Raw genomic sequence first — 24,267 nt, forward strand, 5'->3', positions numbered from 1 at the left:
TCTTTACTACTGTTGTTTTGTCCTTCATTCTCGAAGAGGACCATGACATTGGGTGATCTCATGACTTGCAGTGAATTGGATTTAAGTGAGGGAGGGCTGTGCAAGGTCACCAACCTTACTCTCTCCTCTAGAGCCATCCGGGTCCAATGGCAAGATATCTATCAGGAAGACTGGAGATGGCCCCAGATGTTTTTAAGGCAATTGGGGTTTAAGCGACTTGCCCAGGGTCACACAGCTAGTAAGTGTCTGAGATGAGATTTTGAACTCAGGTCCTCCCAATTTCAAGGCCATTGCTCTTTCCATTGTGCCATCTAGCAGCCATCTCCAGTACTGTTTTTATTCTAGCAGAATGCATTTCAAGCATTATGGATACCACCCCTCCACTTATTTAGGGCAACCAACACCTGCTCATCCCAACCTCTTCACTATCAGGATTTTCACTGATGAGACAACATATCAGTTCTGGTTTATGCAGAATTGGGATTTTTTTGCACCAAGGGAAAGTGGCATACATCTAAGGCAAGCAGCATGAAGCATGTCATTAGTTTTGGAGATTGTGAGATATTAGCTTGTAAGTAAGCCTGTTGTGGGGAGAGAGACAGAGACAGAGACAGAGACCTTGGGTTAGACAGTAAGGATAGGGCTCTTTATCTAATTGTTCTTGTTTAAGTAGATACTAAGCTCTGTTGTTTCTACCCTGCCACTGGATCTCAAGCTCTATCAATGCCATCTTCATTTGGTAGCCTCTTTGGCTCACTAAGTTGCCCTACCTTAGCTATGGCTCTGCTAACGTGTCAGCTCTGTGATGTCAGCATCCATGTGGACTGATTTAGAAGTGATCCATGATCACTTCCTGTCATTATTAGTGGTATGTAGCAGCAGGGACTCATAGGCAGTGTCCTGTGAGTAGCAGAGAGGGAAATTGGTTTCTGGAGAAAGGAGGCCAAAAGCAGGGGATGGAAGACATCCCTTACCTCAATCATATCCCCTGCATATAGTTAAATAGAAAAAGGTTGGATTACTCCCTTTTAAGATTTTCTTCTTAGTTCCAGGGAACTCATGATAGAAGAGGATCTCCAAATCCAAGAAAAAAAAAAAGAAAGAAAGAACTGTGGAGTATAGATCGCTGAATGAACCATACTATTTCTTTTGTTTTTGGTGCTGTTGTTTTTTCTATTTTGAGGTTTTTCATCATTTCTCTGATTTTTCTCTTATAACATGACTAATGCAGAAATAGGATTAATGTTATTATGTATATATACATATATACATACACACACACACACACACACACACACACACATATATATATATATATATATATATATATAACCTATATCAGATTACCTGCTGTCTAGGGGATGGGGGAGGGAGGGGAGGGAGAAAAATCTGAAATTGGAAAGCTTGTATAAACAAAAGTGAGAACTATCTTACATGTAACGGTAAAAAAATAAAAATACTTTATTAATTTAAAAAAAAAATTTCTTCTTGGGGGCAGCTAGGTGGGCCAAGTGGATAAAGCACCGGCCCTGGATTCAGGAGGACCTGAGTTCAAATGTGACCTCAGACACTTGACACTTACTAGCTGTGTGACCCTGGGCAAGTCACTTAACCCTCATTGCTCCACACAAAAAGGCATAATCAGTTACTGTTTGGTAACTGGTAATAGGAGCTTACAAATGTGGTAGGTTTTGGAGAATTTAGTAAATAACCAAATTTACTGTAAACAAAGAGCAGGAACCTTACCCAAACACTTCACTTTTAGCAGCACAAACTCAGGTCACAGCATTCATGTCAGGCTTCAGAGTTTACAAAAGCCAAACCATCATGTAGGTAGCAAAAGTATTGTCACCCCCATTTCCAAATAAGCAAACTGAGGCTCAAATGAGGTAAATAGTGACAGGGCCAGCCCTGCAAGCAGTCTCCTGACTCCAAAGTCACTTTATTCATTTTGAAAGGAGAGATTAGTTTCATAACTTTAGCCCAGAAAGGCCCCTTACGGGTCATCTGATCCAGGAGTGCTTAAGCTGGGGGGCAGGAGCTCCTAAGGATTCCAAGGGGTCCATAAATTTGGATGGGGGGAAAAATTACATCTTTATTTTCACTAACCTTTAACTGAAATTTAGTAATTCTTTCAATTATGATTTTTTTTAAGCAACACACTATCCTAAGAAATCTATAGGTTTAACCAGGCTGCCAAGGGGGCTCAAGACCCAAAAAGCTGAAGAATCCCCAACCTTTCATTTTTAGAAAAGATAAAATGGCACATGAAGTCCTTTGCAGATCTTAAAAGTACTATATAAATGTTAGCTGTCAGTTATCATGTTGATGATTATCCTTCATATTCATATAGTACTTAGACATTAACTCATATGATTCTCTAGACCATCCTGAGTTAGGCAATGAAAGTATTTTTAAATCCCCCCATTTTCTAGATGAGAAGACTGAGGCTCATAGAAATTAAGTAACTTGCCTAAAGTCATACAGCTACTAAACAATGCTGGCAGGGATCCTGCTCCAGGTCAGTGTTGCTGCGCTGCTAATGCCACATGAATGGAACAGAATTTTTTTTTCCCCTGAGGAAAAACTGAAAATGGTTCCCAAGGCTCACCAACTGTCATAACTGAGATTCTTGCAGACAGTAGGACGGGCCAGCTGGGAGATGGCTGAAGCCAGGAGACGGGGACAGAACAGGCAATGGAGGAGGTCTGATCAGATGAGGTAGTCGGTTTCACAAAGTTATGCAGAGGTTCAGGCCAGGAAAGAGGAGGGGGGTGGGGCTTCCTTCAGGGAGCTGGGCCCAAGCAATGGGAAACTCGTGTTCAGTGACAGGATTCCAGTTCCAGGGAAGGTTGAAGAAGAGAGCAGGGGTCGTAATTGTGGGGTGCTGACTGGGACAGGGAACCGTGTCTGAGACTGTGGCCCAGAGGAGCAAGACAGCGCCTCAGTTACAGAAATGGTTGTGGTTGAAAGGCCAATGAGCTTCCTGTTCCTGGCCTATTCCCTCTGGAATGGCCAGGTTTAGTTTCATAGTCTGGGGTAGCACTGAACCTGTAAGTGGGGAGTGAAATGGCCCAAGCGCAAAGGTTTAGAAGGATGTAGGAACAAGATACGTCTGTAAGGCTTAGCAAGGTAGCACAGTGGATGGTGTGCTGGGCTCCAAGTCAGGAAGAGTTCAAATCTGGCCTCAGATAGTCACTAACTGTGTGACCCTGGGCATGTCACTTCACCCTGTTTGCCTCAGTTTCCTTATGTATAAAAATGAGCCAGAGAAGGAAAAGGCAAACCACTCCTGTATTTCTGCCAGGAAAACCCCAAATGGGGTCATGAAAAGAGTCAGACACAACTAAAGAACAACAACACGAGGAGCAAGAAGCCAATCAGATCGTTCCTCTCTTAAATCTCTGGATCAGTAGGTTGTTTATACAAATTACCAAGTGCTATTCTGTGCCTGGGAGCAGTGCGATATAGTGAAGACAGTACTAGGCTAAAGTCAAGAAAACTCTCCTGAAACTTTACTAGCACACGTGACCACAGGCAAGTCACGGAATCCCTGAGCCTAAGGCAGTTCTCCCAGACATCATCCTTCCCTATGTGGAGTTCACAGTCTAATGTCAGAGCTGTAGGTAGAGCTATTTCCCTAACCCTACCCACCACCCAACCCCACCACAGCCCTAGACGTACTGAGCCAGACAGTCTCCCCGATCATGTGGTAAAAGTTAGGGCCTCACAGTTTATCCTGTTGTGCTTTTGACTTTGTTTCAAAATTCACTTTTCTGTCCAGGACAGAAAAAAAAAAAAGAAAAGCTCATACTTCTTTATGCAGTCATGCCTTAGAAACAGTGAGTGGTACGGTCTTTTCCTTAGACTTTTCCCAAACGAGTCATCTTTGGGGTTTAGACCAAGTCAGATGACTTTGCTGCACTTTCTCCTCTCAGATGATGAGGCAATTGCAAACTAGTTGGGGAGAGTGGAATGTTCTGGAAGAAAGTCTGGTAGCGTGAACTTCAACACAGTTCAAGGTAAAACTTAAGGGGGTGAGAAAGAAGGGAATATCTGTTTAGCTCTTGGCTGGGGAAACCACCCCATAGCACACAAATCATTCTGAACCAGAAAACAGTCAGCCACGATAGCAAATGAATGCCATTTAAAATGGGAGCGGGGTATGCGTGTGTTGTTTTTAGAATAAGCGAGATTCCCATGCCTCCTTTTCCACTTACAGACAAACTCCATGGCTGTTTTGGAGAAAGGAAAAATTGAACATTTGTTCATCACAGCGAAGAACCAACAAACCAAGTGTAAATATTTTCTCTTTCTACCAAAACATGAACAGATCACCCTGACCTGACCTTCCAGAAAGGAATGATCATCTTCCCCAAAAGGATCATCATAAGTTTGGGATCTGTGCCCCTTCTGAGGGTGTTTTTAGGGGACTGATAAGGATTCACTTCCCCTCCATAGGTTTGTGGGTTTCCATTCAAGCCTCCTGTGGGGTGAAGGTTTACTCAGTGGTGGTAAAGTTAGAGAGGAAAGACAGAAGTTAGTAGTTGGGACTGTTGTTTGAATCTCCATCCTCAATGGAAAAGAAAACAAAACTGAAGCAGGCTACCCAGATCTGAAATTTGTTGTGTAATTCTGCTTTTGCATATACCATCCTTTGTAATTCTGTTTTTTCTTTCCCTCCTCCAAGAAAAAATTCTTAAAGATTTCTAAAAGAAAAAAAATTAAAGGGAAATAAGATTTTTTTTTTGAAATAAGATTTCTAAAAGAGAGCTCACTAATGATTATTTTGTAACTTCAGGCAGGTCTTCTTTTTGGATCTCAAGTTTCTACCCTGTCAAAAAAGAGTAGATTGGACTTTGTTTAGTTATTTCAGAAGTGCTGGACTCTGTGTGATTCCATTTGGTTTTTTTTTTATTTGTTTGTTTTTTGGGAGGGATTTTGGCAAAGATAGTACAATGGTTTGTCATCTCCTTCTCTGGGTCATTTTACAGATGAGGAAACTGAGGCAAACAGGATGAAGCAACTTGCCCAGGATCACATGTAGTAAGAAAGCATCTGAGGCCAGATTTGAATTCAGGAAGATGAATCACTCTGTCCACCGCACTGCTTAACTTTCCCTGAGATTGGACTAGAAGATCTATAAAGATTCTTCCCATTCTGACATTCTGGGATTTCATGCTTTAATGAGCCTTGAAGATACTTTGTAAGGGGCAGCTAGATGGCTCAGTGGATAGAGCACCGGCCCTGGAGTCAGGAGGACCTGAGTTCAAATCCGGCCTCAGACACTTAACACTTACTAGCTGTGTGACGTTGGGCAAGTCACTTAACCCCAACTGCCTCACTAAAAAAAAAAAAAAGATACTATGTAAGATGCTAGAAGGAATGAAGAACTATAAGGCACAGTCTAAAGGCATGTGGAGTAGTAGATAGAGTCTAGGGCTAGGAGTCAAGAAGACCTGGGTTCAAATGTGCTTTTTGGGTACATTTAGCTATGTGAACCTGGACAAGCCTCTGTTTGCTCCACACAACCCAACTCCTAAAGACTTCTTTACTAAGGCATTGATAATTCTCTGCCCTCCAAGAGCTTACAATCAAGGGAAGACAAATAAAATTTAGACGTATGAAAAACTAGCTGCAAAACAAAGAAAACTATGTTAAGTGCTGAATGAACTAGCCTAAAATATTCCACTGTGGGCTTTGGGCCTAACTAATGAGCTTCTCTGGACCACAAGCTCCTTCTGCCAGAAGTTTCACCTTTGTCCCTGGGGCTTTCATTATTCCTTTTTTTCCCCCACCTTTCACTAAAAGACTTTCACCTTTCACTATCCCTTTTTCTGTCCCTTTAAAAAAATCCTCTTATTTGTATTTATACTCTGTTTTTGCATCACTTTAATTTCCAAATAAATCTCTTCCCCCTTCTCTACTCTACTTGTGATCCCTTGTAACAAAGATTTTCAAAAGCAGCTCATTAAAACCAAACAACCAACACATCAACTGTATGTGATAGTGTATGCAACATTCCACATTGGATTATTTGCATACGTGCATAGTCCACGTCTTCAGAGAAGGGAAGGAGATACATTTTCTTTTTATTTAACTTTATTTTTATTAAGAACTTTAAAAACACCAAATGAAAGGAGCATTTCCATATATGTTATACATGACATTGCAACTCTCAATTAGGTAGAATTTGTTTTTTAAAGCATATAATAAATATAACATGTAACTTTCAAAGCTATCCTGCTTGTTTGTAATTCCTCTGACCTGCCTTTTGTTCTCTTCTCTTTTTTGAGGTACGTCCCCATCCTTAACCATACTCTCCCTCCCACCTTCCCACGTCCCAACTTGGGGAGGGGAAAAAAACCCTTGTAAAATAATTGTAGTCGGGGCAGCTAGGTGGCACAGTGGATAAAGTACCGGCCCTGGATTCAGGAGGACCTGAGTTCAAATCCTGGCTCAGACACTTGACACTTACTAGCTGTGTGACCCTACAAGTCACTTAACCCTCATTGCCCCGCCCCCCAAAAATCTGTAGTCAAGCAAAACAAATTCCCACATGGTGCCTATCCAGAAAGGTAGAACTCGTTCTGCATCCTGAATCCTTTACCTCACTGTCAGGAAAGGGGCAGCATGCTTCGTCGTCTGTCTTCTAGAGTTAATGATTTGTCATTTCATTGATCAGAGTTTGTTTCTTTCAAAAGTTGATTTTCTGTACAATATTACTATTATTGTAAAAATTGTTCTCTGGGTTCTGTTTACTTCTTTCTATATCAGTTCATATGTGTCTTTCCAAGTTTCCCCAGAAACATCCTTTTCATCGTTTCTTAAATTGTGATGATATTCTGTCACATGGATATACCATAATTTGTTCGGCTATTCTCCAGCTGACGGGTACACTGCTGGTTTCCAGTTTTTTTGCCACTATAAATAGAGCTGCTATGAATATTTTTACCTATGGGGCCTTTTCCTCTTTCTTTGATCTATTTAGGGTTTAGGCCTAGTAGTGGTATTGCTGGGTCATCAAAGGGGATTCACCATTTAATGACTGTTAAGGCATAGCTCCAAATTGTTTTTCAGAATGGCTGGATAGATTCATAGCTCCACGGATAGTGGATCATGTTTTTCTCCAGCCTCTCCAACAACTGCTGTTATTTTTTGTCATGTTTGCCAAGCAGATATATAAGGTGGAAAGGTGCATTTTTTTCTGAACTTTTCCAGGCTCAGTGTTGGTTAATATTATTACACAGAATTCATTTTAGTGGGTTTGTTGTTTTTCTTTCTATTTACACTGTTGTGGTCATGAATATTGTTTTTTCTTCATATTTCACTTTACATCACTTCATATAAGTCTGCCCCTTATCCTCTGGATTTTCCATATTAATTGTTTCTCAAAGTGAAGTAACATTACATTTATAAGTCTTAATTTGTTTAGCCATTCCTCAACAGATGGGTGTCTATTTTGTTTCTAGTTCTTTGGTACCATAAAAAGTGCTATTATGAACATTTCAGTGTAGGTGGAACCTTTCTGTATTTGACCTACTTAGAGCTATATATTCCTATAGCTAATATCTCTGGATCAAAGGGAATGGACATTTTAGTCACATTTTAAAGAGCAAAATTCCAAATTATTTTCCAGAATGACTGGACTAATTCACAGTTCCACCAACAGGATGCCTGTCTTTCCAAAGCCCTGCCAACTTTGACTTTTTCCATATTTTATCATCTTTGTCAATTTGCTGTCTGTGAGGCGAAATCTCAGGTCTTTGTGTGTGTGTATGTGTGTGTGTGTGTGTCTCTTGTTAGTAGTGATTTGAAACAATCATTCGTATGGTTGTAAATAATTTGCAGTTTTTCTTTTGAGTACTGTCTGTTCACATTCTTTGAACACATCTAAGTAAAGAAAAGATTTTTTCCCACCCTACAGTTTTCATTCTTGTTTTAGCTGCATTGATGTTGTTTTTGCAAAAGCTTTTCTTGTAAAAAAAATTCTCTTTTATCTTTGGTGATTGACCCTATTCCATGTATATTCTCCCCTTAGACATGGCTTGTAAACGTCCCTATTTGAGGCACTATGCCTCCTGGACCTTCCTGACCCCTAAACTACAGCACCCAAACCTTAATTACTTGGCCCCCTTCTGATTGCCACCACTTCTGGGTGTCTAGTTGTATAAAACAACAACAATAATAATAATGACTAGCATTATTATTATGACTTCTATGTGCCAAGCAAATACTTTATAAATAATATCTCATTTGATCCTCACAACAACCTGAGAAGGTAGGTGCTATTATTATCCCCATTTTGCAGTTGAAGAAACTGAGGCAGACGGAAGTTAAGTGATTTGCCCAAGCTCAACAGCTACTAAGTGTCTGAGGTGGGGATTTGAACTTTAGTCTTCAAGACTTCAGGCCCAGTGCTCAATTCATTGGAACACCTTTTGTTGCCTAGTTGCAGGCACCCATTTTCCTTTTTCTAATACCTTCTGCCTCCACAAACTCCAGACTACAGGAGCCTTTTCTAGGGGTTACAAAATGAATGAGAATTATACAAAAAGAATGGAATGGGATCCTGGCATCTGTGATGAAAATAAATGACCTATACTAGGTGGTTCCAAACTAGTGGCCTAAAGTAGACTAAAGTAGACTACCTAAAGTTCCCTGGGCCTACCTTGGCTATCATGAGGCTTACAGGCCATCCATCTTCCTCCTCACTCCAGATGAAAATGGTGTCTTTGTTCCCAGAGTATCCCCACCCCGACACTAATTTTGTATTTCATCCACTAGGTCTTTGAGTTTGTTACTATAGCTTTCCAACCCCATTTTTAGCCAAGCAGGAAACCTTTTAATGCTATGGTAGGTTCCACCCATATTACTACACAATCACTACCTTCTCTCTCCCTATCCTCACCCTATCCCCTCCTTGCCAGTGAAGGGAAAGCAAGTAATACACACAACCTAAAGGAGCACGGTTCCTAGGACCTAAAAAATGGGATTATATCTTAATTTTGTTGTTGTTTTCAAGAGGCAAGTAGTATATGTCAACTTTCTTTAGGACTTTTGGGTTTTTCAGTTTACTTGATCAGAGTTCTAAAGTTTTTCAAAATAGTTTGTCTTGTCAATGTTGTCATGGTATATAAATTGGCTTCCTAGTTCTACTCATTTCACTCTGCATCGATTCATAAAGGCCTTCCTGGTTGGCTCTGAAATTGTCCATCTCATCATTTCTTATGGCACAATATTACATTGTATCCGTAGCCTGAAATTTGCTTGGCTTTTCCAGTAGGATAGCCCCTTAGCTGACAAATTGTAATATTTCCACCTGCATGCAGGTCACCCCACCCTCCCCAAATTCACAAAAATAAACCATATGGGTATCATAAGAAAGCATTTCCAGCTTCAGTGATCAAGAAAGCCCCGTGGAAGAAATAGTACTTGAGCTGATCCTTGACTGATGGATAAAATTTTGGATAGGCAGAGAAGAAGGAGAATATTCTCTAAACTCAGACTCAGAATATTATAACTAGAAGAGGGGGCAGCTAGATGGCACAGTGGTTAAAGTGCTGGCCCTGGATTCAGGAGTACCTGAGTTCAAATCCAGCCTCAGACACTTGACACTTACTAGCTGTGTGACCCTGGGCAAGTCACTTAACCCCCATTGCCCCACAAAAAAACCAAACCAAAACAAAAAAAACCCAAAATAACTAGAAGAGACCTTAGAGATCATCTAATACAGAATTTCTTTTTTTATTGATCAGACTTCTTTATTTTTCTATCTTAATAGTATTTTATTTTTCCAGTTAAATGTAAAGATAGTTTTCAACATTTGTTTTTATAAGATTTTGAGTCCCAAATTTTTCTCCCACCCTTCCTTCCTTCCCTCCTCCCCAAAACAGAAAGCAATCTGATACAGGTTATATACGTACGATCACATTAAACATATTTCTGCATTCGTCAGGTTGTGAAAGAAGAATCAGAACAAAAGGGAAACATCTCAGAAAATAAAAAAACAAAAAAAGTAGAAATAGTATGGTTTAATCTGCATTCAGATTCCATAGTTCTTTTTTTTCTGGATGTGGAGAGCATTTTTTGGGGGGAGACTATGCCTTTTGGGGGGAGCGGGACAAGGAGGGTTAAGTGACTTGCCCAGGGTCACACAGCTAGTAAGTGTCAAGTGTCTGAGGTCATATTTGAACTTAGGTCCTCCTGAATCCAGGGCCGGTGCTTTATCCACTGAGCCACCTAGCTGCCCTGGAGAGCACTTTTAATCCAGAATTTCTTAACATTTTTTATACCATGGACTTTTTGGGCAGTCTGGTGAAACCTTTCTGAGAATTGTGGTTTTAAATGTATAAAATAAAATATAAAAGAAACCAATTATATTGAAATATAGTTGTAACATTTTTTAAAAACAAGTTCACAAATCCCAGATTAAGGAACCCCATTTCTTGTTCATGTGGAAACTGAGGCCCAGAGATTGAGATGGGAGTTACCTCATTGGTAAAGTAAAGAAGTCGAACCAGATAATCTCTAAGGTTGCTTCCATTTCCAAATTCTGTGATGCCACAATCCTGTCTGTGGCCTAAGAAATTGCACAGGGTATGGACAAGGACAAGACATGTTTAGTTTGGCTGTGGCCCAGAATTTGTGTAGGCAACAGCCAGGACTAGGGGTAGGCAAAGTGGACAGCTGGGTAGGGCGATATGTAGGGGGATTTGAAAATTATCATTTTTATAAATGCACATATTTTTAAATGCAAAACTCTATTCACTATGGTACTTATTTATTTTGTGATGAATTCAGTCGAGTATTTACAAGGAAGACTCAAAGCCTCTCGTGTACTGTAACTTATGATGGCGGGATGGAACAATGAAAGAAAACAGATCTTATGGGGAATTCTCTTCATCTTGCAGCGTGGGGGGAAGGCAAAGGTATAGCAGTGTTTTTGCAGTAGATGAATGTGTTATCCAGGCTTGTAGTGGAAGATGAAGATAGAAAGGTAGGCTTGCAACCATAATGTAAAAACCTATGCGGAAAGACATGGGCTCTCTGAGCAAAGCAGTGACCAGTCTAGACTCCAGAAGACTCATTGGGGGAATGGAGTTCCCTTTTCTTGGCAAAGAGATGGTGGACTATAGCTGTAAATTGAGGCCTACATTGTTCTATATGGCCAAAGTGTTGGTTTGTCTTGCTTAGATGTAAGTCTTGGTTGGGGGAGGGAGGAGGCATGCTTCATTATTGGGAAGGGCAAGTGATATGAGAATGAAAAAGCATCAATAAAACCTTTAAAAAAAAAGACTGGGACCAGTTTATGGCAGGCCTTGAGCAGCATCAAGCTGAGATTCATCCTCAGATGTGTGAGCAAGACAATATATGGCGAATGGGGTGCAGGGAGGGAGCTGCAAGGTTTTCATTTGGAGGGAGAGTGTGAGGGAAGGATTTTTCACTGAAAGGCACAGAGAGATAACAAAAGCAGCCTTCTACTTGAGACTCGAAGAAGCCAATCAGATCTGGAACAAAGGAGCAAGTGTTATCAGATGGTTGGAAAAGGAGGCCTCGGAGTTAGGCTTACTTTTCTTTCCTCACTCCTTTCCACCACCACCCCACCCCTTTCTGCCCTTCTGGCGTCTCGAGTGGCTCAATCCATGGGAGTAATACCATTTACCCCGGTAGGGTCCCACCGTCCAATATGGGTAAAGTGCTTTGAGGTGGCTCCAATAAAAAGATGTGTCCATTCTTAATACATAAACTGAGTAGGTGCGATTTGAGCAGTCAGAAGGCCCAGTCCCCCACCCCCTCCCCACAGTTAAATTCTACCACCATAGGTTCATGTATTTTTCTGTTTAAGTATTGCCCCCCTTTAAAAATGCAAATACCTCTAAGAGGAAATGGAGCAGGAGAAATAATGATAATAAATAATTCATATCTTTATAAACCTTTATAGCTTACAAAGCATTTTCCTCCCAACAACCCTGCAGGGAAAAAAAAAGGTGCAAATATTACCCCCATTTTACAGAGAAGGAAACTGAGGCTCAGAACAGATTCTTTCCCACCCCCCCAAGATCACAAAGCTGTAAGCTGCAATGCTGGGACTTGAACCCAGGTCTTCTGCCAGCTAAGATTCGGTGATTTTATAGACTAGTATCTTAATGGAATGCTTTATCAGATTCATTTCCCTAGCCAGGAAGGTGGAAGTAGTAGCATGAGAGGAAAACGGGGTGGGGAAGATCCAAAAAGGAAAGGAAAAAATCCCAGAAAGAAGAGGTATAACAGGGAGAAGGCAAATGTACAGAGTGTCAAAGCCTTAGACCTCATCTAAACCAATCTTTGGGTGGTCCCCTGTCCACAGATGCAGAGTCAGAATTAGAATCCAAGACTCCTGACTCACAATCCCTGGTTCCTTTGGCATGGGACTTCTTTTCTGGAGGCTTCGTCACCTAGTTCTGAGGACTGGGGCAGAGAGTGCTCGAGAAATGTACGTCCTGAGTCCTCATGAAAGAAATCTTCAGTCATTGTAGTTCTTAGGAGTCCATGTGTTCCTACGATACCATCCCAGAAGGATGGATAAGAACACAAGCTAAGAACTCTCTCTCTCTCCCCCCTCTTGTTCCTTCCTCTTTCTGACCCCCCCCCCAATGTGCAGTGCCTTGAGTCTTTTCACACCAGTCTGCACCCCACTCCCACCCCCACCTCCAAGTCAAGGCTGAACCGTCAGTGGCGTTTCCTCCAGTCACTGGTCCCAGCTATTCAAGGCCTGAGGGGTTTCTTGAGACAAGCAGACAAACAGGTGCTGCCGTATAGAATCCTATCAGCACACTAATCTGCAGTATAGAAAACAGCTCTCCCAATCTGTATTCCTCATGCATCCTTGTGTGCCAGGGGCAGCTCTAAGCACCCTGAGTGCCAAGCTTCTCACCTCTCTCTGCTGCAATCCTTGAGCCTGAGTGAGATGAATGAAGGATAGAATCATCAGCTTTTCATTCCACATGGCCTTTGGTAAACCCAGGACATGGGCTCCAGATGGACATGGGTGTCTGCAAGAGGAGGGTAAGGATGCAGTCTTTCCTCCTCTGAGCCCCGGGAGGGGCAAAATGTGAGACTTGGACAGTACTTTAGGTAGCTTGGAATCCAGAGTGGGATCTGCCCCCTCCCCCAGTTATCCCAGTAATCCCCTCGGCTCTCCTTCAGCTGGTGAGAATTGTTAAGCTTTGGAGCTGGGCCTAGGCCAGAAAGTTCAGGCTTGCTTCTCATTCCACAAGGTGGGAGGGAGGGTAGAGAATGAGGAACAAAGATGAAGGGAGGTTAGGGGGAGACCCAGGTATTCGGAAAATACATCCTATCTCTTAGAGTGCCCGAGGGTCTTCAGATCAGGGGGGAGGGGTGGCATTTTTCATCTGTGCAGCTTTGCAGCTAAGCCCCTCTCCCCCTTTTCCCCCACCCTGATGGGCATTAGTCACACCCAGTAAGGAGAGCAGGGCTATCTTAACCATCCCAAGATGTCCCTGTTTGGATTCGGGCGGTTTGTGAGTGTGGCTCGTTTTGGTGGTTGGTGGTGTCGGTGCTGATGTTTTTGTTTGGTGAATGGAAGAGAAAACAGGATAGGAGGGACAGGGTACTGCAGCAGGCCCTTAGCATCCTCCTGCTTTTTTCCTTGGCTGGAGCAAGCAGCCGGTTTCCAGGAAGGTTCTGGGCTTTCTTCCCCGCCCCCCTCCTTTTCACTAGGCTAGGTTGGCATGTCACAGGACATGAGTGAGTCAAGTGACTTCGCTCTTGCAGCAAAGCTAAGCATCCGGGGGTACAGACCACCTTCTGACTGAGTTCAGAGACGAGGATAGAGCAGAAGTGGGGAGTGGGGAGGGAGATGGAAGAGGGGGATAAGGAAGGAGGGATGGATGCAGGGGAGGGGGCTGGAGAAAGAGGAAGATCGGGAGAGGAGAGATAAAGAAGGGCGAGCCGGAGGAAAAGGGTTAGATAAGCAGCGGAGGGGGACGACGGGTGATGTTCAGGAAATGGAGCTGGAGTTGTGGGAGGCTCAGGAGAAAACTCAGGGGAGGAAGAAGGGGGCTCCCAGGCAGATTCCAAGAGGCACCTGGTTTCTTGGCGGCGGCTTGGGAAGAGAGGACCTTTGTCCTTTTGACCCGCGACCTCGCTGAGGGCTAAACTCTGTGTGTGTCGGGGGGCCGGGAGGGAGGGGGAGCTTGAGAAAGATCGGGAATTCAAAAGGACGGCGAGGGGGATGGGGAGGGATTGTAAAATACGCAGGCCATTTCTCCAGCGTATCAGCCGGGAGCCTGAAAAGGACAGGGGAGGGAGGAGAGAGCTCCTCGGCCGCGTCTGCGAGATCCTCTCCGGAGGGGGAGGGGGGGGGCGAAGAAGAAAGCGGATCTTGTCTCCCCGGTCCCCGCCCCCCTGCTCCTCAACTCAGACCACACGGTTTCAATATTTTGCAGAAAGAAACGTTTGTTCATAATCGCTTCTTCCCAGCCAGTGATTTATCTGTGAGCTCCCCGAGCCGGGGAGGAGGGAGGAGGGGTGCCGCACCAAAGCCCCGGGAGCTGTAGAGCGAGGTGAGGAGCGCCGCGTCCTCAAATCTAGAGCAGGCGATCGTGCAAACCACAGGAAAATAGAGAAGGGGGGCAGGTTAAAAATAACATTCTCTGGCTGGGAAGTTCTCGTAGCGCTCGCTGTCAGAGGAGGGAGCGCTGGGGGAGGCGGGCAGAGCGGGATTTCCCTCCGTCTCTCCTCCTTTGTATAAATCACAACATTATGGATGGAATCGAGATTGCATATGTGATATATCTATATGTTTGTGTTTAGGTATTTATACGTATGGATGTACACACACACACACACACACACACACACACACACACACACACACACACCTTGGCTTGCCCCTCGCCGTACCTGAATGCGGAAGGGTTCCCGGGGGCCCTCCCGCCTAAGCCCCAGCCCCGGCGGAGTGCCTAGTGCATCTGGCAGCCGCCACCGCCGCCCGCCCACTCCTGCGCCTGCCCCCGGGCCCCCACGACTGGAAGGGAAGAGATCCATTATTTACGATCTTTAATAGGCTGGGGGCAAGCACAGCGGAGGGAGGAAGGGCTCTGCGGGAACCGAGGCATTAGCAATTCGGGGTGGGGGGGATCCACAGCTATTGTCGGGGGGAGGGGCGGGGGTGGGGAGGGCTCGGGAGGCGGAGCCCGTCTGGAGGCGGGGAAGAAGGCTTCGTGGAGGCGGAGGCGGAGAAGCCGCCGCGGGGTTCTCAGCCAGCAGCTACCGACACGCTGGAGGCACCGAGCGCGGGGTCCCGCTCCGTCCAAGTGCGCGCAATATACGGACTCGGGGGCTTTAATCGGGAGGGATCTCACAGGCTCTCGGATATGGTACCTCCTTTTCGTTGGGAGTGGGAGAAAGCAAGAGGTGGGAATGGGGAAAATGGTACCCCAAGCTGGCGGGGGAGAAGGGAGTGGTGGATTCGCGTATTTGATTATTACTATTCATCTCCAGTCATCATCTTCATCCTCATCAATGACATAGTCCTAGGGATTGGCACGGGCTGCGTGGAAACGGTGGTACCTCGGCTTTCTACACACTTGGGGCTGGGAATCCGGTTGAGGGGACCAGGAGCTGAGGGGAAGGGGTGGCAACCAGCCGCTTGGAGGTCCCCGCCCCGTCCCCACCTCTCTTCTTCCCATCCGCGGCCCAGCCCCAGCCTCATTTATCATCATCTGTGGTCAAGTGAAGTGTGCAAGGAACAGCTGCCTCACTCGGCTGACTTCCGAGGGAGGGTACAGCAGGGAATCCGAGAGATGAATTATGAGAGCTGGGGGAGCGGCTGTCTCTCTGCCTCCTCCTCCTTTCCCCACGCGGGGGGGGGGGGGAGGAGAGCTTTAAACCCAGCCCTCTGGGGTCCCCTTGGTGAGGTGGGGAGGGGAGCGCTCGGGGCTGTCTTCGCTGCTTGGTGGAGGGCGATCTCAGCTCCGGAATCCTTTCTCCCCGAGTCTCTAATTAGCAGCGATCTGAGGGGACTCAGCCTCGCGAGTAAAGGAAGAAAGGAGGGGGGCAGAGGGCCTTTGGGGAAGCGTGTCACCCCCCCCGCCCCGGGCGGGCTGGCGGGCGGGCTGGCTGCGGAACCGGTGAGGTCGGGGTGACCTTGCTCGGGTCATCGGGCTGGGCTGCGGGAGGAGAAACGGCTCTTTTGTTGCATTCCGTCCTCCTCCACACCACCCAAACCGGGATTGGTGCTTAGGAAAGAAAATAAGCCGGGGAGGGGGGGGGGGGGGAATGACGAGGAGGGAGGACGTGGGGAATATAAATAAAAAGGTGAAATTGTATCCGCCCCCAAGGGTAACTTCACTGCGCCTCAGTTTCCTCATTTGTAAATGAGCGTTGAACGAGGATGATCTCTAAGGTCCCTTTCAGCTCTTCTAAATGTATGATCCTGCCAGTCTTGCTGATTTTCTCTCAGCCATTCGAGGCTCTTCTCTTTGCTTTTGTCTAACACGGATAAAACATCTGTTGCAAGGGAGCAATGTTTCTGCAAAACAGCATCTCCTTCCCACATTCTCCATTCTCCCCTCTCTCCCCCTACACAGTCGTTCCGCGACAACCCCCCCCCCCAAGTTGAGCAAGAACCAGGACTGGGAAACTCGTGGTGCTGTTTTAACCCTCTAAATGCTGTGATGGCAGCTGCCACCTGCCTTTTCTTCTCCACTCCCTACCCACTACCACCTCCTGTCAAGAGCGTCTAAGCTATGGTTACTGAGCATTCTAGTTGGCTTGCTTTCTCAGTTCATCTCTAACCAGAGCTCCTTGGGGGCTCCTGATTGACCAACCCCCACGCAAGAACTGGTGGAGGCTATTTGTCCCTGTGTGCCCACGGGTTAGGGAAAGGGTTAATCATCCAGTCGCAACCCTAATTGTCAGAACTGGGGTTCAGCTTTAATTACCATAAGCAGAGGGTGAATTTGCAATTAACGAAGTCATACTGCCAACTGAAAAACCTTCCCATTTTTAACATTTAGCAAAATATTCCACCAGCTGACTTGGGCTAAACAATTTCTATCCTCCTCCCCCCCCCCACTCTGTCTGTCTGTCTGTCTCTCTCTCCCCCTGTCTCTCCCTTTCTCCCTCTCCCTCCATCTCTTCCTTCCCCTTCCTCTGCCTCTTTTCCTCTCTCTCTCTCTCTCTCTCTCTCTCTCTCTCTCTCTCTCTCTCACCCCCCTTAATAATAAAATTATACCAAGCAGTTTGCGGTGTGGCTCTGGGCCAGAAAACATTTCTTTAAACTCTGCTGGCTCACAATTAGGCAGCATGCGGGTTTGACACACTGGCGGGACTGACAAGCTGCTTCCTTCCCCTGGGGTTGTGGGGGAGGAGGAGGGAGGGAAGGAGAGAGGAGGATTGTGGAGCCCTCTTCCCTTCCAATCCCTCCAATCCCCAGATTCAGAAGCATTAGAAGGCCTGAGTAGTGCCCTCTTGCTTTCCCCAGAGCAGAAGGGAGCTGGGTCTCCCTGGGGAAATCAGGGCCTGGATAAAGACTGGGTGTCCAAATAGGAGAGAGGAATATGTGGGGAAGGTGTGAGCCCTGTGCAGACTATGAGTATGGTTCTTTAGAAAAGGATGTCAATCTAGGAGGGAGTCCTTGCCTTGGAAGCTGATCTTTTGTTTTTGTTTTTGTTTTTTGTTTCTCTGACTGGGTGTTGAAGTGGGAACCTTTACTCTACCAAGGAGGTTGCAGACTGCCTAGAGATGCCATACAGTCCCTTCTTTTCTCTCCAGTGAGGGATGAGCAGTACAACTTGGACTTCAGAGTCTATCCCTGAGGGAAGCTACCATTTCATGGTCTTCAGGAGGCAGTACCATGGGAGGCCTGGAGCAGCCCTGGCCCAGAGTAAGGAGATGAATGATGGGGCTCAGCCAGTTCTCATATACTAACAATGTGTATATTAGGGTTGAGTTTGCAGCAACTTCTGTATTCGATGCTGTAAGAAGAGTGGTCATCTGGGGATTGGGTGAAAGAATGAAGTAATAAAAACCATAACAAAGGACAGAGAGAAGATTATGGATATTGGCAGGAAAGGAGGGGGGAGCAATGTGTGATAACTGAGAGAGCAGAGCATGGAACATTGGCATAATTATTATTGAAACAGCTGCGGGTTGAAGGTCCTGGAAGAGGTCCTCTCCACGTATCGTGGGGTCCATGGTAAAGATGTCTCTGAATCTATGGGGTGCCAGGGGCCTTCTTCAAAGCATTGTTTGAGAGCCTGGAATATAAACTTAAGCCTCTGCCAAGGGAACATCCATCTGGCCTGTGGCCGACTTCTGATGACCCCAAAGGAGCCATTCACGAAAAGGTCATATCTGTCTCAGGAAGCACAAAATGCCTATTAGCCTAAAAATTATGTTCACCATCTTCCCTAGACCTCTGAGACATTTATTTTGATTTTCGTAAGTCAGACTTTTTTTCTTCTCCTTTTTTCACCTAAATTACAAAATCAACACTTACTTGCCCAAATTATCTTCCAAGTGACTGTTTTCTTCCCGGGTTCGAGGCTGACCCAATCTAGCATGTAAGCAGAAAAGGCATCAGCATTAATGGAAAAAAACTTTGACTCCTTCCTCAGGTTTGTCTCTTCTAGTCCTCTTAATTCTTCCTTTCAAAATGCCCCTTCGTATTCATTCCTTTTTTTTCTGTTTGCCATGACTAGCACTTCAGTCCAGGCCCTCATCACCTCTTGCCTAAGGCTTCCTCAGTCATCTGCCTGCCTTCCAATCCCCCACTCCCCCACCTCTCCACATAGCTGGTGGATAACTTGGTTTCTTGTAAGGTATGGTGTTAAAAGGATAAGGTCCTTGCTGTGTGACCCTGGGCAAGTCACTTAGCCCTCAATGATCCACTCAAAAAGAAAAAGAAAAAAGAAAGGGATAAGGTCCAAAATCCTGAGCCAGGAGCGTAAAGACCTTGACAGTCTAGTACCATCCTTCCTAGCATATTTTCTACCAAACTGCTCCCAGCCAGAAGCCTCTCCCCAGCCACCCTGTTCTCTGAATAGAGCTCCTCCATCCCCTGCCTCCTTGCCTTTGCCCCTTCTGGAATGTCCTCTGACCATCCAAATCTTACCCGTCCTCCAAGGCTCACCTTCTCCAATCACTCCAACCTTTCCCAACCATTCCAGCCCCCGCTGAGCTCTTCCTTATTTGGATCCCTGTAGCGCTGACCGTCCTCCTCATTTTGACCTGTTTTATGCGCCCATTTTATTTCCCCAACTACACTGTAGGCTGCTGTAGAACATACTACTCTTCAGCATTTAGTCCCCAAGGAAGGGAGAGAGGGAGGGAGAGAGGGAGGTGAGGGCCCCATCAGGCCGTGGCCAGTACCCCCCTGCTAATCTAGGTAGCCAGGAAGTGTAATAGATAGAGTACTGGACCTACTCAGCCTCAGACACTTAGGGCTGGCTTTATGACCACAGGCAAGTCACTTAATCTGCCTCAGTTTCCTCGTTTATAAATCAGGAATAATAATAGCACCCATCTCCCAGAATTGTTGTGAGGATCAAATGAGATAATTGTCAAGCTCTTAGCACAGTGCCTGGCACATAGTAGGAGCTATATAAATGTTAGCCATCATCATCACCATTAATTATATACTGTGGCTCTAAGTGTTTTACTTCCAATTTTATTAAGAGACTGTAAGAGACTAACATAATGGGGGAAGTTACTCTTTTGAGTCCCAGAACGACAGAAAGATTGAAGAAAATTATCTCCAGGGGTGCTCACCTCTAGACTTCTTTGGATGTCCATCAGTTTGAGAGACTCCCTCCTGTGCTCCCCCATCTGTTCCTGTCTGAATCTTTGGAACCCACTAAATGGGCTTTTTCTGGGGATATAATGGAAGAGGATTTAATTTAGCCATATGTGGCTTTTACCTAGGCTGCTACTTAATTGAGGACAAGATGGAACCTTTCAGATTGCATTGTTTCTGGCTGGGAAAACAGTATTCAGAGCGGTCACTGTCTTAACATTATCCAATCAGCAGAGCTCCTTAGGGTCTAGCCAATAACCAACATCCCTCCCCAGGATCATCCCTGGTGATCTCCTCCCTCCCCTGCCCCAACCCCAGGCCTGAGGGATTGACTACTTCACTTCTGCCTGAGCTCCAGATGGGCCAAATAGGCCAGGAACAGGAAAGAACCCCTTCTCTGTTTCCAAGGTGATTTCTCAGATTTTACATGAGAAGGGGTGAAAGTGGGAAGAGCATCTGGAATGGTCACACTTGGATTTGTGTTTTTAATGGCCGCCACTGCACTTTCAAGGTTGGAATGTGTGTGAATAGGAAGGAATATGGAAAGTTAAAACATTCTCTCTCTCTCTCTCTCTCCCCTCCCTCTCCCTCTTTCCTTCCTCCTCCCCTCTCCTCCTCCCTTTTCTCCTCCCTCCCCTCCCCTCTCCCCCCCTTCACCTCTCTTCCCCCTTCTCCTCTCCTCCCTCCCTTCTCCTCCCTTCCCTTCCCCTCTCCTCTTGTCCTCCCCCCCTCCTGTCCTCTCCCCTCCCCTCTCCTTTCCTACCTCTCCTTCCTTTCTTTCCCTGCCATTGTTTCAGTCTGGCTGGCTGCAGACTCACCAAGGCAGCAGCAACGTATCGATTTCCATTATGACGGCTCTCTCCAAGGCTAGAAACTTCTCTAGGCCATTTAAAAAAAAAAAAACAAACCTGAAAGCTCTGATCCTGGAAAACACAGCAGCCCAAAGAGAATTCAAGCAGGCATCCCCAAACCCCTGGATTTGACTTGCCCCTAGGACGCAAGCCCCCCCACTCCCTGCCTCTGAAAACAGCATGTTAACCTTGCTTCTGCAGACAGTTTCACTTGAATCTGCTACAGCATTCCTGGGGAAACAAGCCCTCACTTGGGCTCCTGGGCGGGAGCATCTGTTACGTTACGTCAGCCAGCAAGGCCACAGGCAGAGGCCAAGAGCTAGGAGGGGGTAGAGGTAAGGGGAATGGAGCCGCGTCAAAGCCTGCGTGCACCTGCTGTGAGGAGGCCAATCCATCCAGGCTCAGCCCCACTGCTAGGAAAAAGCACACATTGAAATCTGGGAGCCCGCTCACAACAGACCTATTGGGAGAGATGGAAAATAAAGCATGCACACCAAAGGCTATCAGAGTGAGCCTTTCTCTCCTGAGATGGTTTCTCTCTGCATCTCAGCAATTTCCTTTCCTTTCTTCCTTTTTTCTCTTTCTTTCTTTTTTTCTTTCAGTGGGGGAATGCTTTGGGTTGGGTGGTGAATAAAATGATTTTTTTAAAAAAACAATTTATTGCTCATGAGAGACTGATTAGCACCGAGATGATAATAGGTGCTGTGAACATTTTCTTTTCCTCTCTCTCTCTCTCTCTCCTTCCCTCTCTCCTTAACACTGCACAAGACTAATCTTTAATCCTAACACGATTCTTACCTCTGCCCCCACCCCACCCCCCAGCCTCCCTCCTGCGGAGACCTCACAGAACTTGGGAAATGGTTTCTTCCCCACCCCACACAGTGTTTCCAGTTGAGTTGGTGTGTATGGATCTGCCCTCAGCCAGGTGCTACCACCCCCAGCTAATTCCTTACAGGAGATTCCTCCTAACTCTAAGAGCAGGGATGAGGTGTATTGATTCTAGTGGCTGAGTGAAGCAGCCAGACCTTAGAGCCCCGGTGTGAAGGTTTCTTTGTTTTGTTTTAAATAAATTGATTCTTTAATTTATTTTTAACATTCTTTGAAGAAAATGTTGAGTTCCTAATTCTCCCCCTCCCTCCAGTCCTTGCCCCATCCATTGAGAAGGAAGCAATATGATCTCAGTTATACATGTGAAACCATGCAAAACATATGTGAAGGTTTCTTGATTTCATGATGGGGCTGTTATCGTCTTTCTTGGTCTCTGGCTGAAAGGGATAGGCCGGGGGCAGCCCTGCACATGCCTTCCAGAGTTATTGTGAGGCTCCAGTGAGATAATACTTGTAAAGCACTTAGAGCAGTGCTTGGCACATAGAAGGGTCTTAATAAATGCTTATTTCCTCCCTTCATTGAGGAGATGGAAAGCAACTTGATCTGCTAGTAGGGCACGTCTGGGAGACTCAAGGGAAATAGCCCTCATCCCTAGGCAGCTAAGTGGCCCACAGAGTGCTTGACCTGGAGTCCAGAAGACCTGATTCATATCCATCCTCAGACTTTTGTATCTGTGTGACCCTTGGCAAGTTATCACTTTTGTCTGCCTCAGTTTCCTGGTCCATAAAGTAGGGAATAATATTAGGTTGTAAGCTTCCTGAGGGCAGGGACTGGCTTTTGCCTCCTTTTGTATCTATAGTGCTTAGCACACTGCCTGGCACATAATAAACATTTAACAAATGTTTATTGATTGATAAATATTAGCACTCGCCTCCCAGGCTTGTTGTGAGACTAAAATAATATTTATTAAGCACTTTGTAAATCTTAAAGCACTATATTAAATGCTAAATGTTAGCGTAAGGCCCCTTCCCCAGAGAGAAATAAAGAAAAAGCCCAATCACCCCAGCTACTACGTACCAAAGTGACCTGGCCAAATACTTCATACCACCCACTCCCATGGAGTGAAGCGGCAAGCCCCTCCTCCTCCCCCCTCCTCCCCTCCCAACACACATCCCCACTCTCCTTGCTAGGTCACTGACATTTAGAAAGGATGTGTGAGTCCTTTCCTGCTTGTCATTCTGGTCTTGCCTGTATGCCTGCCTCTTAATATTCATGTGCACCAAACTGGGCTCCTAGCCCCCGCCCAGCCCTCCAGCCAGCCTGGACTGGCAGCTGCACCATTCTACAAGGTTCGGCCTGGTCTGTACAGAGTGGAACAAGTCAGAGACCTCTGTGTGACTGTTTGAGGTAGGGACAGATAGGGAGAAAAAATGAGGTTCCAGGGAATGCAGGTTTCTGAACTAGGGCTATTTTTTTTTTTTTAGTAGGAGGATGGGAAATGGTTGGTTCATTTTTCTTGCTCCTCTCAGATACAGCAAGGACAGTCCCTCCTCCAGGGCTTCTTAGATAGGGTCACCCCTTTAGTATTTCTGACTCCAAAAGGCTCCACTGAATTGCGTATATACAAGCTGAGGACCTGACCACAGAGCTGAGGGGATCTTTGTCTCTTCTGCTCTCAACAAGCCATTTCCTTCAACTAATCCTCGGAGTAGGAATAAGAAATTCCCAGCACACTCTTCCCACCATCATAGGCTTCTGGGATTTAGAGGTAGAAGGGACAAATAGAGGTCCTTTCCTTTATAAATGAAGAAACTCTGGTCCAGAGAGGTCAACTTGTCCAAGATCACACAGGAATCGGGAAACAGAAGAGGGGACAGTCAAACTTAGGTCTCTAAGTGAAAAGTCGATGATCTTTTCCACTATACCGTGCGGACTCACCAGGCCTCAGTAAACCTCTTTTAGTTCCCGGCTTAAAAAGGGGCGGGGGTCTCCTGGCAGAGAAATGGTAGATTTAAGACACAGAATGTGACTGATATTTTTTTCAATGTGGCCAGTGCTAGAATTTGTTTTGCTTGATTGTGTATCTCTTACAAAGTTGTTGGGTTTTTAAAAATTATTCCTTTCTTCTTTTCAAATAAGGGGGATTTGAAGGAAAAGTATATATGTGTTTATTGAAAAAATAATCATTTTTAAATGGGGGAGCATGATCTGAAGGGGAGGGTACCATATTCTCGGGAGCCCCAAGTGGACAGAGGGACCTCAGCTCATAATCTCCGCCATTATCGTTTATTGGCCTAGCCCTTTCAAATTTAAATGAGACCCCACATGGCAACAATTAAATGTGACTAATGGTTTATCATTTTAATTGAGGTTTTAATCATTTATTTATTATTCATTGCCAGTAACATTAGGGGGAGCCCCCATAATAGATTCATCCCTCCCACCTTGCCCACCCTATTCTCTGGGCCCCTAGGCCCTCTACCTTTTTCTTGCCCCAGAGGGAAGCACTTCCCTTGCCCTAAGGTGGTAGGAACGTCAGACCCCTTTGTCCCCTCTGAGCCTTGAGCCTTTCTCCTTCCTACTGTGTTTCCCTGCCCCTTCCTTAGGTCTAGGGTGAGCTGATTTTTTTTCCTCCTTTCTTTTTTTTCTTTTTATATTTATTTTACCAAAGCAAGAAATGGTCATAAAAGACTTTAGTAAATGGGTGAGAGTGCTCTCACACTTCCAGTGAGGCTGAGACAGCAAAAAACTTTTCCAGCACTTCCCACCCTCAAAGGCCCCACT

General features: G+C 45.5%; 1 protein-coding gene across 11 annotated transcripts in view; it reads left to right on the forward strand.

Moving 5' to 3' along the window:
• Nucleotides 1-24,267, forward strand: part of RAI1 (retinoic acid induced 1) — a 322,326-nt gene that overhangs the window by 267,384 nt on the left and 30,675 nt on the right. The window contains exons 1-2 of one of the 11 annotated variants that reach the window (XM_043982767.1): nt 15,307-15,420; nt 17,709-17,893. The exons of 8 other annotated variants lie outside the window; for them this stretch is intronic. The gene's annotated coding sequence lies outside the window, so the exon portion shown is untranslated. Of the gene's footprint in view, nt 1-15,287; nt 15,421-17,708; nt 17,894-24,267 lie in introns of those variants that run through there. 2 more of the 11 variants (XM_043982719.1, XM_043982758.1) reach the window with 2 other exon arrangements.

This window comes from Dromiciops gliroides, chromosome 1 (genome assembly GCF_019393635.1).
Source record: "Dromiciops gliroides isolate mDroGli1 chromosome 1, mDroGli1.pri, whole genome shotgun sequence".
In the NCBI taxonomy this organism is placed as follows: Eukaryota; Metazoa; Chordata; class Mammalia; order Microbiotheria; family Microbiotheriidae; genus Dromiciops; species Dromiciops gliroides.